At 44.7% G+C, this 16,802-nt stretch overlaps 1 pseudogene; it reads right to left on the bottom strand.

The window, feature by feature from the left end:
• Nucleotides 1-7,549: 7,549 nt before the first annotated feature.
• LOC100522351 (olfactory receptor 9S13-like) lies at nt 7,550-8,489 on the bottom strand (annotated as a pseudogene).
• Nucleotides 8,490-16,802: the final 8,313 nt, after the last annotated feature.

Here is a 16,802-nt window from a genome sequence, read left to right as displayed (position 1 = left end):
ATATTTCTGGGCTGTGCCATTTCTGCACCTTGCTACAGTACTTAATCTTGCATTTTGCAGGTATGATTTTACCTGTTCTTCAAGTATAGAAATCGTGAAGCACCTCATGTCATCACGACTTAACCCAGTGTTTGTAGGATCTTCAAGCCTAGGTGCAGATCAGGCACCAGCCCCTGGCAGGCTAAGGTGGATGCTCTCTCTGTCCCTCCTGAAGACTGTAAGACCTACCTCTGCTTGGTTGTCTCTAGTATTGGGCCGTGGTGGCAACCATCAGCAGAGCTCTCTTCATCCTTGAGAACCTCAGGGCTCTTTTTGACAATGTCCAGATATTGGACAATTCATAGAGAGTGGAAAGTCCATCTCCATGGTCTGAGAAGTAGCAGGACAGTTTCTGAGACACATTCCGAATGTGAGCTGTCCTGCCCTGTTCTTGCTTCTATGTCCCTGGCTCCTCAGAACACCTGTGGGGTTGATGGCTTCCAGAAAAGGGAGCCACACACACTGTCCCATCGATTTCAGTGGCTCAGTCTTCCTGTTGGGTGCCGGCACCTGTCCCTATCCCAGCCCAGGCTTACTTGTCTGCTACATGTCTGACCACACACTCACAGGGGACATGTGACCAGCTGTGTGCTGATCTGAGGAATGGGCATAGGAGACCCAGCCTAAAGAGGGAGGAGTGGGGAAGGAAGCTGGATACTGAGCCAGTGTGCCTCCCGGGCAGTGGAATTTGAGATTCCACATTTTCTGGAGGTCAGTTCTGTAGCATCAGGGAGCTGGTTGTCTTTGAGGGAGTGGGTGGACCAGGAGTGGGGGTGTGCAGGCAGAGACTGTTGGGTCAGTGTTGTCTGTGGGGCAGTGGTGGCCCCGCCATTCCCTCTCAGCTTGAAGTTCCCTTAGAAGGTGGTCTGTGACAGTTCCAACCTTCCAACCAAAGAGCAAGTCTGAGAAGGTGTGGGTTGTCCAGATTTCCTCTCCTGGCAGACTTGATTCCAACTCACAGGAGAGCAGAAGGAGACACCTTCACCTCCGGTGCCCAGGGAGAGTTTCTTGGAATTCAGGGTTGTTGGTGGTGCTAAGGATGGAGATGGAGGAGGCCTTACCCATATCCCCATCCTGTGCACTTTGGCTCCCACCCTTGTACCTGTAGCCCCCACCGCTGTACCCATAGCCCCATCCTCTGCACAGACACTCACATTCATGATGGCCACAACCTTGCCAGGCATCTCTCCCCACCCTCCTGCTCATACACACCTGGAGCCACTACAACCTAGTGACCATTCTGCATCCAACACTCCCAGCTTGGCCCCATGGCTTCAAAGTCCCCTGGTTTAGCCAGGTTCATATTTGCGATGGTTTCTCAGGACAAGTCGTCCACCTTGGGGGCCTCGTGTCATCACAACTGTGACCCCAAAGGAGCCTAGGGGAGCACTGGAGGAGAGATTGGCATTTTCCTCTGTGAAGCTAGGTTCTTGCTTGGTTTTTGAAAAAGCAACCTGACACATTCCCTCGTCTTGCTGAGATTGTCTGTGGGATGTGGTGGCAGCTTCAGTGAGCTTGCACTTGAGTTGAGCCTGAGAAATCACTTGCCAGGTGAAGTGGAAGCATGCAGGCTGTCTGTGAGCCTCTCTCTGTAATGCCTGCGTCTGAGTCCTTCGTCATATCCTCTTGTTCCTCAGGTGTGGTCTGAGGCGCTATAGCACCAGCATTGCCTGGAGACTGTCTGCAGTGCAGAGTTTCAGACCACTGACTTTAGGCCCACCATAGCACGAGACCCCTCCCCCCCTCCATTCATTCTACTCTCATGAAAGTCCGCCTGCTTCCCTAACTGACCCTGCCCAGTGGCATGGGGAGGTGGGGTTAGTGTAGTTCATGCTCCAGGCTCCCAGGACTCACCTGTCAGTGACTAGTGAACAGTATTCTGTTGAGCGATGTCGGCACTGCTCCTGTGATGTCAGGAGGCTTGTGACTGACTCAAGACCCTGTGCTCCTGGGCGGACCGGGCTCCTGAGCATTCAGTGCTGATGAAAATGAGGAGACAGCAAGCACAACCTCCTACTCTTTGCTCAGCTCTGGCTTCCTTTCTAGCGAAGGGGAGTGGGGTGGAGGCAGAGGAGGGTAAGGGGGGTGCCCACTATTGTGTGTCCTCTCTTATGGCTGGAGTTCCTGGGAACTGCACCTTTGATTCACTCTGCTGGGAAGATTCACTCCACCTGGCACAGCTGGGACTCAAACCCTCAAATGACCAATTAGGAGAGATTTGTGCTTCTGAGCGCCCTGGGATGCCCAACTCCCTGGGATCCAAGAAGTTAAGTCCTGTGACCAATCTTCCTCTGCTACATGTCAGCCCAAGTCAAGGGAGGCCAGAAACCTGAAATCCCTCTGTAAGCCTTGAGGTTCAATGGGATAGAAAGTAGACCACTCGGAGAGACCCAGTGCCCATCCCTGGAAAGAACCTTGCAGTCCCATACCTGTGACCAATTGGCCCCCCATTCCCTCCTCCTCCTCTTCTTCATCTGTCCCTGTGGTTGAGTGACAGAGTGATGTGCAGGCGTCTGTGCTTGGGGAAGCAGCCCGGCCCTGTCTCAGCCCTAATGTGGCCCTTCCCTCAATGCAGACTAGGAAATACAGCTCATACAAAAAATTTAATCCTTGAAAACATTCAGAATCAGAGTATAAGGTTGATTTATGTTTAATATTAAAATACAGAAGGTACATGATTGAAAAGGTTGAGAAATTTGTATTATGAACATCCCAAGTCAAACAAGGCTCTTGTGGCTCAATAATCATCAGAGAAAATAGATTTCTGGGGACAAATTTGCTTGTAGAGGGACACTTCATAATGAAAATGTTTACTTCAACTGGATGATGTAAAAAATGTAAAGGTGTATGCAAAAATAAAAGTTTAAAATATGTAATTTAAAAATTGAAATAATGCAAATGAAGTGCAAACATCCAAATCATGGTTGATATTTCACCATGCTCCTTTTGGTAACTGATTTAAAAAGAGTGAACATTGTGGTCTTCTCTTAGAATTGAATCAAAATGTGTACTGCACGGACCTCCTTGGCACAGATGAAATACTGTGGTCACTCAGCAACCACTGAACATAAATCCCCTTTGAGCAAGCACATGGAACATCCCTGGAGTAAGGTGAACAGTGTCTCCCTCCAAAACATGTCTACCCAGAAAGCCAGAAGGTGACCTTCTTTGGAAATAGGGTCTTCCTAAGTGAATTAGTTAGTATGAGTCCATACCAGGTTCAGTGGACTAGTGTTCCCTACAAAAGGAGAAAAGTGCACAGAGAAATAAAGCCACAAGAATGAAGGGCATGGAAAGCCTGGGCTGAGGTTGGAGTGATGCAGCAACAGGAAAAGAAATGCTCAGATTGCCGGGAGCCTCCAGAAGCCAGGAGGAAACAAGGAATGACGTTTGTCTAGAGCTTTCACAGGCAGCTGCCCTGCTGACAACTTGATTTGGGACATCTATGCTCCAGATCTCTGAGAGTATCCTTTGCTGTTGTTATGAGTGACCAACTTCGTGTTAATTAGCTATGGTAGCCCTTGTGCCTGACACAGGAAGTTTGCTCTCACCTGGCAATGTCTGCAGTACCCCTTCACGTTCAAGTTAGTTTTTGATTCCCTCTTTGAGTCCTTCAGTGACCAATTAGTCATTTAGAAACATGTGTAGAACCTATTTGCTAGGGTTTTTGTTGGTTTTTTCCTTGTAGTTGCTTTCCTGTTTCACACTGTTGGGGTAAGAAAAACTTCTTCATTAGAGTTTCATTACCTTGAAGTTGTTCAGACTTGCTCAGCGGCCTAGTATGTGATCTCTCCTGGAGAACGTCCCATGTGCTCTTGAAAAAAAAATGTGTGCTCCTCTGTTTTTGGATAAAATATTCTGTAGCAATCAATGAATTCCATCTGTCTCAAGGTATCATTTAGGTCAGTGTTTCCTTTTTGATTTCCTGTCTGGATGATCTTTCCGTTAATGGAAATTGGAGGTTAACATCCCCTATTATTACTGTATGATTGTTAATTTCCCCCTTATGTTTGTTAATAGCTTTGTTTCAGCTGTTCCTGTATTGAGTGTGTGCATATTTATAATTGCTATATCTTCTTGTTGGATTTGTATCCTGAATATGACCCCCCAATTCATGGAAGTCACAAGTAAAATTAGACAAAAGAGACTACATTCACGTTAAAAATCGGTTTCATTATAAGACTTAAGAAGAGTGAAAAGCAACCTATGAGAGGAGAAAATATTTCCAAATCTCATATGTGATACCAGAGTGTAACAAGATTTTCCACAATTAAGAACCAAACATTACATGTTCCATCATAAGTAACTAGACAGAACGTGAGAAAAAAGAATGTATACATGTAAGTGTAACTGAGTCACCATGCTGTACAGTAGAAAAAAATATATCTATAAATAAATGATAAAAACATGAAAAAATAACAAAAACCAAAATGTATAACCTTATCTCACTTCTACCAAAAAACCAAACACTCAATGGAAAATTTTCAAAGGACATAAATACATTGTTTTTTCCAAACATGATCCACATGTTAGCAAATATACGGGGAATTGCAGATTTCCAACCATAATGCAGAGGATGAAGGACTTGGTGTGGTCTCTGCCGTGCCTCAGGTCACTACTGAGGTGCAGGTTTGATCCCTGGCCCAGTGCAGTGGCTTCAGGACCTGGTGTTGCCCCAGCTGTGGCATAGGGTGCAGCTGTGGCTCAGATTTATCTCTGGCCCAGAAAATTCCTTATGCTGTAGCAACTATATATATTTGGATATATTTGGTCATATTTGGAGATATATAAATACATATATATATATTTATATACATAATTGTGCATTAGTGGAGTGAAGATCAAAACCAATGATATAATACTCCACAACTATTCAGACGGCTACTCTAAAATGGAAAGGTTCACAGGTTTCCTAGGAAGGAGGGAAACTGGAGCATTCTCGTCCTATTGATGGGAAGCTGAAATGGCACAGCCACTGCAGAAATACTTTGGAGGTTCCTCTCAAAGTTTTACTATATGAGCCAGCAGTAACGTGCTTGGATGTATATTCATCCAGAATTCAGAGCTGAAACAATAAGAGACATTTGCACATGTGCATTCGTAGCAGCGATATTCACCAATGGCATATGGTAGAAGCGATCCAAATCCCCGTTGGTGGAGCAGTCGACAAAATGTGGCAAATACATAGGATGGAATCGTATTCACCTTTTAAAACGATGAAACTACCGTCCTGGACTGTGACGTGGGTGAACCCTGAGGACGTTGGGCTAAGCGATGTAACCAGACACAAAATGGCAAGTACTGTACGTTTTACTTGCAAGAGGCATCTGAAGTAGTGACATCCATGGAGGCAGCTAGTGAAGTGTTGGCTCTCAGCAGGTGGAGGCAAGGGAAATGTGATAAGTCTAGAATAAACACCTTCAATTTCAATACCAAATTGTAGTTTTAATCCTTCTTTATTGTTTCTTTTTTAAACATTTTATTGGAGTATAATCGACTTATCAAGTTGTGCTCATTTCAGGTGTACAGCAAAGTCAGTCAGTTATACTTATACATATATACACTCCTTCTCACATTCTTTCCCCATAAGTTACAACACAGTACTGAGGAAATTTTCCCGTGCTGTGCAGCAGGTTCCCATAACCTTTGTATTCTAGACTGTAATAGTGTGCATCTATCAATACCGACCCCGAACCTTACCTGCCCCCACCCCACCTTTCCCCCTGGGTAAACATAAGTTTTGTTTTAAAATCTTTGAGTCTCTTTCTGTTTTGTAAGTTTTGAAAACTCAAGGGATAACGGAAGAATAAATGAGAGAGAGAGAAAGAGAAAGAGAAGGAAAATTACAGCTCCCGTTTGGGAAAAACAGGCAAAAGAGAGTACATTCAAATTGATCTGGTGCTGCCACAGCTGTGGCATGGGTTGCAGCTGTGGCTCAGATGTAATGTCTGGCCCTGAAAATTCTTTATGCTGCACCAAGCATATACATTTGTGTACACACACACACACACACACACACACACACACACACACACACACACGAAACATTGCACATTAGCGAAATGAAGATCAAAACCAATGACATAACACTCCACAACTCTTATGATGGTTGCTCTAAAATGAAAAAGTTCACATGTTTCCTAGGAATCAGAGAATTTGCAACATTCTTGTCCTATTGATGGGAATGTAAAATGGAACAGCCACAACAGAAATACTTTGGCGGTTTCCCTCAAATTAAAAAATACTTACTATATGGTCCAGTATTAACCTGTTTGTGTATATAATCACCCCGTGTTCAGCTGTAACCGTAAGAGATATTTGCAGATGGATGTACATAGCAGCATTTTTCACCAATGGCATAATGCGGAAGCAATACAAGTATTCACTGGTGGGTGCATACACAAACAAAATGTGGCAAATACATAGGATGGACTCGTGTTCAACTTTTAAAAAGATGAAAACACGGTCATTGAGTGTAACACGGATGAATCTTGAGGACGTTGTGCTAAGTGATATAACCAGACACAAAAAGACAAACCCTGTATGTTTTACTTACCAGAGATATCTAAAGTAGTCACTATCATGGAGGCAGCTAGGAAAAGGCTGGCCCTTAGTAGGTGGGGCTAAGGGGAAACAGGGGGTTGTTCCAGGTTTACCACAGGTTGGAAAAGTTCTGGAGGTCTATTACACAACAAGGTGAATATGCATTGCACCACAATGAATGTACATTAAAATAGTTCCAACAAAATCTGTTAAAATACGATTTAAAATTTTAAACTTTTGTTATATTTAACCAGGAATCAGAATTAAAACTACAATATGGTCTTCAGATGTAAAGTGCTTATTCTACACTTACCACATTAACTAAACCTATGCCAGACATATTTTGGAGTTCAATGAGTACTTAAAGAACACTGAACTCACATTAAAATCAAGAAGTAGTTCGTACTGAGAACCTGCTCTGCGGCAGGAGCATGCAAAGCATTTATGGGATGGACAAAACAAATAAACCAAACCTAACGTTGCCCAGGGATCTTCACCAAAATCCGATACATAAGTAACACAGACATACTATACTTTGTAGAGTTTCACAAAACATTTCTTAAGAGTATTGAAGAATTCCTATTCCATTTCACACCTGATGAGCTGTCCTGGTTTATTCAAAGGTCAGAATGAAGGCTCTTCTACTAAGAAGTACTAATTGCTGACTGTAAATTTAATTTTAGAGAAGGCTGATAATTGTACAGATGTGTAGGGAAAAAAATATTGTATATTTTTTCCATTCCAAATGTGGATGAATGTAGTAAAAGACCAAAAATATTCTTTTGAAAATTCATGGAATAACAGAAGGATAAATCGGAGAGAGAGTGAGAGAGGAAGAGGAGGGGGAAGAGGAGGGGGAAGAGGAAGGGCACAAGGACAGGGAGGAGGACAAGGGGAGAGAAGGTTTGAGATAGAAGATAAGAGCCTGAGAGGAGGAGAAGTCCTGCTGCTTGGGGGGGAGTCCCCATCACTTGACTGTGAGCTTGTTTCCCAGGCTCCGCAGGGCCTCCTTCACATCCTTGTTCCGCAGACTGTAGATGAGGGGGTTGAGCACGGGGATGACCAGGGTGTAGAAGACAGAGACCACCTTGCCCTGCTCCATGGACTCCACCGCTCCCGGCTGGGCATACATGACAAAGACGGTCCCATAAAAGAGGGACACGGCCGTCATGTGGGAGCCACAGGTGGAGAAGAGCTTGTGTCTGCCTGCTCCCGAGCGCATCCTCAGGATGGTCACGGTGATGTAGGCATAGGAGATGAGGACCCCGAGGGTGGTGCCCACGATGATGAGCCCGCAGATGCCAAACAGGACCAGCTCATTGATGGCTGTGTCAGCACAGGCGAGCAGGAGCAGCGGGGGCACATCGCAGAAGAAGTGGTCGATGTGGTTGGAGCTGCAGAAGGGGAGGCTGAATGTGAAGCTGGTCTGCAGGATGGCGTTGAGGCAGCCTCCACCGTAGCAGCCCAGCACCAGGCGGGCACAGGCTGATGGGCACATGGTGATGGGATAGTGTAGGGGGCTGCAGATGGCCAGGAAGCGGTCATAGGCCATCACAGCCAAGAGGAATCCCTCAGTGGTGATCATCAGTGAGAAGAAGAAGAACTGGGTGGCACAGCCCCCAAAGGAGATGACCTTGGCTGAGGACAGGATGTTGCCCAGAGCTTTGGGGTAGATGACAGATGAGTAGCACAGGTCCAGGAAGGAGAGGTTCTTGAGGAAGAAGTACATCGGGGAGTGCAGACGGGCGTCCAGGGTGATGACCACGATCATGGTGAGGTTCCCCAGGACGGCCGCCAAGTACAGGGCCAAAGAGCAGGGCCTGGGCCTGCAGACCCCCCTGAAATCCATCCAGCACAAACTCCTGCAGAGGCACCACCGAGAGGGTTCCATTTCTGTGATGTGACATGGCCCTGAGCTGTGGGCAGGTTCAGAGAGCAAGTGAGGACACAGCGAGAGGGGGCAGGTCAAGGTCACAAGGTCCTCGTTCCTTTGGAGCAATGGGAGCCTCGGTGTCCATTGCACATCAACCAAGAGACCACCAGCTGCCCAATCTTACTCCAAAAGAGCTCAGACAGACCTGAAATGGGAAACATTCCCTCTGATTCACCAATTCCTAGGTATGCTTGGAGCCCTCCCCCTGTGGGAGTCTCTGAGCTGCTGCCCTGGGGTGGTTCCGGGTTCTGCCGAGCTGGGAGCCTACAGTGTAAGGATGTCTGACCTCTCCTGTCATTCATGAAGGACATGCGTTCCCTCCGCATGGGATGCTTTCTGAGCTGTGCCTCTTGTACAATTTGTCGGAGTACCTAATCATGCACTCTGCAAGCGTGATTTTACCTGTTCTTTAATTACGGAAATCACGAAGCACCTCAGGTCATCAGGACTTAATCCAGTGACTGCCAGAGCTCCAGGCTAGGCTGCGAGCTGATTCCCGAGGCTCATGTGGGCGTTGTGTCTGTGACTGCTGTCAACCCTGAGACCTATCTCTGCTTCTTTGCCTCTAAGATTGGACCATGGCGGCAACCATCAGCAGAGCTCTCTGCTACCTTGACAATCCCTGAGCACATTCCTGAAATAGAAGACGTTGGACACATCATAGAAAGGGCATAGTCCCTCTCCATGTTCTCAGAAGCATCAGGGCAGAGGCTGGGACGCATGTAGAACATGTGTGTGTTCTTAGCTGTTCTTGCTTCCATGCCCCTGCATGCTGCACACACCTGTGGGGCTGATGGCTTCCAGCCATGGGAGCAACGCACACAGTCTTATCTGTTTCAGAGTCTGAGTCTTCCTGGTGGGTGCTGCCTCCTGTCCCTGACCCAGTCCAGACCCACTTCTCTGGCCTGAGCAGGGCTGGCCACACCCTCATGTGGAAAATGGAACTGGTTTTGTCCTGCTCAGGAAATGGTTGGAGGAGACCCAGCCTACAGAGGGAGGCGTGTGGAAGGAAGGGGGACCCTGAGCCTGCCTGCCTCCCAGGGAGGGGAGGGGGAGTCACCGACTCCAGAGCAGATTCTCCGTTTTCCGGGGGTCAGACCTGCAGCATGAGGGAGCTGGCTGTCTTTGAGCGAGAGGGTGGCTGGGGGTGGGGGTGTGCCGGCAGAGGCTGGATGGTAGGGGCACCTAGGGGGAGAAGTCGCCACCACCATCATGCTGCGCCTGGAGTTCTTTAGAAGGTGGCCTCGAGTGTCCTACTTTCCAAGCAAAGGAGGGGGGGCCTGGCAGGGGAGTGTAGGTTAAAGTGTACCTCTGCTGTGTGACTTGACTCCACCCCCCACAGGAGAGAAGAAGGGGACAGTCTGACCTCAGATGCCCAAGGCCCCCTGGAACGTGTGTGTGGAGCTGGTGCTAAGGGTGGATTATTGGTCTGCCTTGCCCACCCTTGGCTGCCCATATTGTCCACCCAGCCCTGTCCTCTCACTGGCCCAAGGAACCCCACACTCACCCTGCCTAGCTCTGGCTTTCTTTGTAGGGGAGCAAGAGTGGGGATGGGGAGGAGGGGGTTACCTGAGGGGCCAGTGGGAATTGGTTCGTGTGCCCCAAGGCCTTGCTACCAGAGGCTGGTACAGCAGGGGATGGATTTTGCTCAACTCACCTGCCCCTCTATGGCATGTCCTCCGGGCTGGCTAGTGTTCCTGGGACCTGCACCTTTGGTTCAGCCCACTTTGAATATTCTCTCCAGTCGTCACAGCTGGGACTCAAATCCTCAAATGGCCAATTAGTTGAGACGGTGGCTTCTGAGTGCGCTGGGACTCCCAAATCCCTGGGTGCCAGGAAGATGAGGTCCTGTGACCAAATGTACTCTCACACCTCTCAGGCTGAGATGAGGGAGGCAGGGAGCCTGAAATCCCATGGCAAGCACTGAGGTCCAACAGGAGGGAAGCAGGACCACTCCGAGGGACCCAGGGCCCATCCTGGCAAAGGCATTCCCTGTGCAGCAGCTGTGACCAAAATTGGCCCCAGTTCCTGCTCCTCTGCGTCGTCTGTCCCTGTGGTTGTGAGAAAGAGTGACATGCAGGAGTCTGTGCCTGGGGAAGCAGCACAGCCCTTAGTCAGCCCTAAGGTGGCCCTTCCCTCAGTGCAGACAGAGTAAATAGACCTCATAAAGAAAATGTTCTAATCCTGGACAGAAATCCAAAATCAAAATATAAAGTTGATTTATTAAGTTTAATATTAAAATGTGGGAAGTAGGTAAGGAAACAGCTAGAGATACTTGTATCACAGACATCATAAGTACAACAAGGCTCAATAATCATTAGGCATAATAGATTTCAGGAGAAAACGTTTGCTTATAAAGGGACATTTCGTAATGACAATGTGTAAACCAATGGAATGATGATAAAAATATAGGTGTAGAGAATGTTTTGCCCGTGTTCTCTCCCAGGAGTTTGTCTTGTCTTATGTTTAAGTCTTTGAGCCATTTTGAGTTTATTTTGGTGCATGGTGTGAGGGTGTGTTCTAGTTTCACTGATTTGCATGCTGCTGTCCAGGTTTCCCAGCAAGGCTTGCTGAAAAGACTGTCTTTTCCCCATTTTATGTTCTTGCCTCCTTTGTCAAAGAGGAATTGACCATAGGTGTCAGGGTTTATTTCTGGGTCCCCTATTCTGTTCCATTGGTCTGCATGTCTGTTTTGGGACCAGTACCACACTGTCTTGATGACTGTGGCTTTGTAATATTGTCTGAAGTCTGGGAGAGTTATGCCTCCGGCTTGGAACTTGTTCCTCAGAAGTGCTTTGGCAATTCTGGGTCTTTGGTGATTCCATATAAATTTTTGGATTGCTTGTTGTAGTTCTGTGAGAAATGTCACGGGTCCTTTGACAGGGATTGCATTGACTCTGTAGATTGCTTTGGGTAGTATGGCCATTTTGACCATATTAATTTTTCCAACCCAGGAGCATGGAACATCTTCTTTAACTTCTTTGATTAATGTTTTATAGTTCTCGGCATATGTGTCTTTCACCTCCTTGGTTAGGTGTCTGCCCAGGTATTTGACATTTTGGGGTGCAGTTTTAAAAGGTAGTGTATTTTTGTATTCCTTTTCTAATATGTCATTGTTAGTATAGAGAAATGCGGCTGACTTCTGAATGTTAATCTTCTATCCTGCTACTTTGCTGAATTTGTTGATCTGTTCAAGTCGATTTGGGGTTGAGTCCTTAGGCTTTTCTATATATAGTATCACATCATCTGCATACAGTGACAGTTTTACCTCTTCTCTTCCTATTTGGATGCCTTTTTGTTTGTTTGTTTGTCTGATTGCTGTGGCTGGGACTTCCAGTACTCTGTTGAGCAACAGTGGTGAGAGTGGGCATCCTTGTCTTGTCCCAGATTTCAGTGGGAAGGCTTTCAGCTTTTCCCCCTTGAGTATTACATTTGCTGTCAGTTTGTCATAAATGGCTTTGATTATGTTAGGGAATGTTCCCTCTATATCCACTTTGGAGAGAATTTTTATCATGAATTGATGTTGGACATTATCAAATGCTTTGTTGGCATGTATTGAGATGATCCTGTGGTTTCTGACTTTTCTTTTGTTAATGTGGTGTATGGCGTTGATTGATTTGCATATGTTGAACCATCCTTGTGAACCTGGGATGATCCCACATGGTCGTGGTGTATGATCTTTTTGATATGTTGTTGGATTCGGTTGGCTTAGATTTTGTTGCGAATTTTTGTGTCCATATTCATCAAAGACATTGGCCTATGGTTTTCTTTTTTGGTGGCATCTTTGTCTGGGTTTGGAGTTAGGGTGATGGTGGCATCATAGAATGTCTTTGGGAGTGTTCCTTCTTCTTCGACCTTTTGAAAAAGTTTAAGGATGGGTATAAGTTCCTCTTTGTATGTTTGGTAGAATTTGCCTGTGAAGCCATCTGGTCCTGGGCTTTTCTTTGTAAGGAATGTTTTTATGACACATTCAATTTCATTTCTAGTGATCGGTCTGTTCTGTTGATCTATTTCTTCTTGATTCAGTTTTGGCAGGTGTAAGTCTCTAGCAAGCTGTCCATTTCTTCTAGGTTGTCCAATTTGTTGGCATATAATTGTTGATAGTATTCTCTCATGGTTCTTTGTATTTCTGTAGTATCCATTGTGACTTCTCCTTTTTCATTTCTTATTTTGGCTATTTGGGTTTTTTTCTCTCATCTTCTTGGTGAGTGTAGCCAGAAGTTTGCCATTTTCATTTACCTTTTCAAAGAACCAGGTCTTGATTGATTGATTTTGTCTATTGTTTTTTGAATCTCTATCTCATTGATTTCCTCTTTGATCTCTATGGTTTCCTTCTTTCTGCTGACTTTCGGGGTTTTTTGTTGTTCTTTTTCTGCTTCATTTAGGTGGTGAGTTAAGTTGTTGATTTGAGAGTGTTCTTCTTTTTTGAGGAAGGCCTGTATTGCTATGCACTTCCCTCTGAGCACTGCTTTTGCAGCATCCCATAGATTTTGAGTGGTTGTGTCTTCCTTATCATTTGTCTCGAGGTATTTTTAAATTTCCTTCTTGATTTCCTCATTGACCCACTGGTATTTTAGTAGCCTGTTGTTTAGTCTCCATGTCATAGGTTTTTTTCTCATTTCTTTTCCTGTAGTTGATTTCTAGTTTCATGCCATTGTGGTCATAGAAGATAGCTGAAATAATGTCTATACTCTTAAATTTGTTGAGGTTAGCGTTGTGCTCCATTACGTGATCAGTTCTTAGAATGTTCCATGTGCACTTGAGAAGAATGTGTATTCTGATTTTTCGGATGTAATGTCTAACTTTTCTGTCATGGCATTTAGGGTCTCTGTGGCTTTATTGATTTTCTGTCTAGAGGATCTGTCCACTGATGTGAGTGTGGTGTTAAAGTCTCCTGCTATGATTGTATTCCCATCAATTTCTCCTTTTATGCCTGCTGGTATTTGTTGCAGGTATCTGGGTGTTCCTATATTGGGGGCATATATACTGATGATTGTAATGTCTCTTCTTGAATGGATCCTTTAGCCATTAAATAGTGTCCATCCTTTGTCTTTCTTTATGGCCTTGGTTTTAAGTCTATATTGTCTGAGATGAGTATTGCAACTCCAGCTTTCCTGTCTTGTCCTTTGGCCTGAAACATCTTTTCCCCTCCCCTCACTTTCAATCTATATGTGTCCTTTGCCCTAAGGTGAGTTTCTTGTAGGCAGCAGATTGAAGGTTTTTGCTTTGTTATCCAATCTGCCAGTCTGTGTCTTTTGATTGGAGCATTCAGTCCATTGACCATCGAAGGTGATTATTGGTAGACATGTATTTATTGCCACTTTGAACCTTGTTTTCCAGTTGATTCTGTGTTTCTCTTTGCCTCTTTTCTTCTTTTGGTTGGATGGTTTCCACTTATTTTACGCTTGAGGACTTTTCATTTCAGTTTTTGTGAATGTAATGTTTGGTTTTGATTTGTGGTTGTCCTGTTTTTTAAGTATGTTAACCCCTTCCTGTATCTGCTTGCTTTAACCTGATAGTCATATGGGCTCAAGCACATCATTAAAATAAAAAAGAATCTATTCTTTCTGTCTTCCCTTGTCCACATTGTATGATTTTGATGTCTGTTTTTTTTTTTCTTTAACATCTTTGTGTTTAGATCTGTATGCTGGCTTCATTAAGTGACTGCTTTCCAAGTGTGGTTTCCTCCGTCCTAGTTCTTCCTTTTTTATTTTTAAAGTTAGAGAAGCCCTTTCAGTATTTCTTTTGGAATGGGTTTCGGATTGCTGTTCTCTTTTAGCTTTTGTTTGTTGGAGAATTTCTTTATTTCCCCTTCTATTTGAAATGATACTCTTGCTGGATAGGGTATTCTAGGTTGCAGACGTTTTCCTTTCAGTGCTTTAAATATATCTTGCCACTCCCTCCTGGCCTGTAGGGTTTCTGTAGAGAAATGAGCTGATAGCCTTATTGGGGTTCCCTTGTAATTAACGCTTTGCTTTTCTCTTGCTGCCTTTAGAATCCTCTCTTTATCTTTAACTGTTGCCATTTTTAGTATGATATGTCTTGTTCTATTTGGGTTCAACTTGTTTGGGGCCCTCCGTGCTTCCTGTATCTTGATATCAGCATCCTTTAGATGTGGAAAATTTTCAGCCATAATTTCTTCAAATATATTTTCAATCCCCTTTGCATTTTCTTCGCCTACTGGAATAACTATTATACGTAGTTTGGCCCACTTTACGTTATCCCATGGGTCTCGGATATTGCTTTCATGGTTTTTTATTTGGTTTTCTGTCTGCAGTCCTGAGTGGGTGATTTCCACTATTCTATCTTCCATGTCACTAATTCATTGCTCAGCATTATGCATTCTGGTCTTTGTTGTCTTTGGCTCAGTTTGTATCGCTGCAAATGAATTTTCTAGTTTTTCTTGGCCTCTCCTTTTATTTTCTAGCTCATTGATAAGTCCACAAATAACAATTGCTGCAGAGGGTGTGGAGAAAAGGGAACCCTCCTGCACTGTTGGTGGGAATGTAGCTGGTACAACCACTATGGAAAACGATATGCAGGAAACTCTTAGAAATCTATACATAGAACCAGCATATGACCCAGCCATCCCACGCTTGGGCATATAGCTGGACGAAGATTTCCTTTAAGAAGGCACATGCACGTGTATGTTCATTGCAGCACTATTCACAAGAGCCGAGACATGGAAACAACGCAAAGGTCCATCAACATTTGATTGGATAAGGAAGATGTGGTATATATCCACAATGGAATATTACTCAGCCATAAGAAAGAATAAAATGATGGCATTTATGGCAACATGACTGGAACTAGAGACTCTCATGCTGAATGAAGTAAATCAGCAAGAGAAAGACAATTACCATATGATATCACTTATCTCTGGAATCTAATATGTGGCACAAAGGAACCTATGAACCGAAAAGAAACTCATGGACTTGGAGAATAGACTTGTGGTTGCTGTGGGGGAAGGGGAGGGAGTGGGATGGACTGGGAACTTGGGGTTAATAGATGCAGACTATTGCCTTGGGAATGGATTAGCAATGAGATCCTGCTGTGTAGCACTGGGAAGTATGTCTAGTTACTTATGATGGAATATGTAATGTGAGAAAAAGGAATGTATACATGTATGTGTAGCTGGGTCACCATGCTGTAGAGCGGAAAAAGGAATAAAAGTTAAAAAAGTAAAGGTGTAAACAATAACAAAGATTTAAAATTTGTAAATTAAAAACGGAAAGAATGCAAATGAAGTGCAAACATCCAAATCATGGTTGATATTTTACAACATACTTCTCTCTGTAATTGAAAAAACAAATGGAAGTATTGTGGTCCTATGTTAGAGTTGGTTCAAAATATGAACTGCACAGACCTCCTTGGCACAGATGGAACGCTACACGCAGCAAACATGGAACATAAATCCCCTTGGAGCACATGGAACCTCATGGTAGTACGGAGACCAGGGTCTCCCTCCAAAACCTGTCTACCAAGAAACTCAGAATGTGACCTTCTTTAGAAATAGAGTCTTTCCCAACCAACTGGTGTGCATTAGGCTTGCTGAGTTAGCTGAACCATAAATCCAATGGCTTGTGTCCTGATCAGAAGAGGAAAGGACACTGAGACACAGAGACTCAAAGACACAAGGAAGAAGGGCATGGAGAGACTGGGTGGGGTTAGCAGTGATTTCGCAACAGGAAAATGAAGGCCAAGGACACCAGGAGCCTCCAGAGGCCAGAAACAGGCAAGGAAGAAGGTTTTCCTAGAGCCGTCATGGGCAGCTGGCCCTGCTGACCACCTGAATTTGGACGTCGACCTTCCAGACTTGTGAGAATGTGAATTCCTTTTGCCATGAATCATCCACTTTGTGTGACTTGACGATGGTGGCCATAGTGACTCACACTGCAGGGTGGTGAGGCAGTGTGCTTTCACCTGGCAGGGTCAGCAGTGCACCTTCCCTCTCCTGTCTCAGGGCTGTATCACCTCTGTGGCATTAGGTCAAAATATACTCTGCAGGATCCTGACCGCCTTTCCCTGTCCTTCCGCTGTCCAGTGCATTCATTTCATTTCACTGGTTTTCAACATGAAAACATACCCACTTACTGGTGGAATCTTCTTGAGGGAGACATTTCGGTTAATTCAGGTTTATTATTTTTTCTGAATAATGAATATTATGTAATGGAAAATTTCTACTCTCTAAAGTGTGTATATGGATTCCTGAGGGGAAAGACTGATTTTTTCCCTCAACTTCATTAATTTTCATATAAATCTGATGTCGTGGAGTCTCCTTTCACAT

This window comes from Sus scrofa, chromosome 15 (genome assembly GCF_054392235.1).
Source record: "Sus scrofa isolate SSC_HxYL_T2T_F1_AM1 chromosome 15, Sscrofa_HxYL_maternal_Yorkshire_Landrace_v2.0, whole genome shotgun sequence".
NCBI lineage: Eukaryota > Metazoa > Chordata > Mammalia > Artiodactyla > Suidae > Sus > Sus scrofa.
The sequence above is the reverse complement of the archived record's forward strand: the minus strand, read 5'-3'. Positions and strand labels throughout refer to the sequence as shown.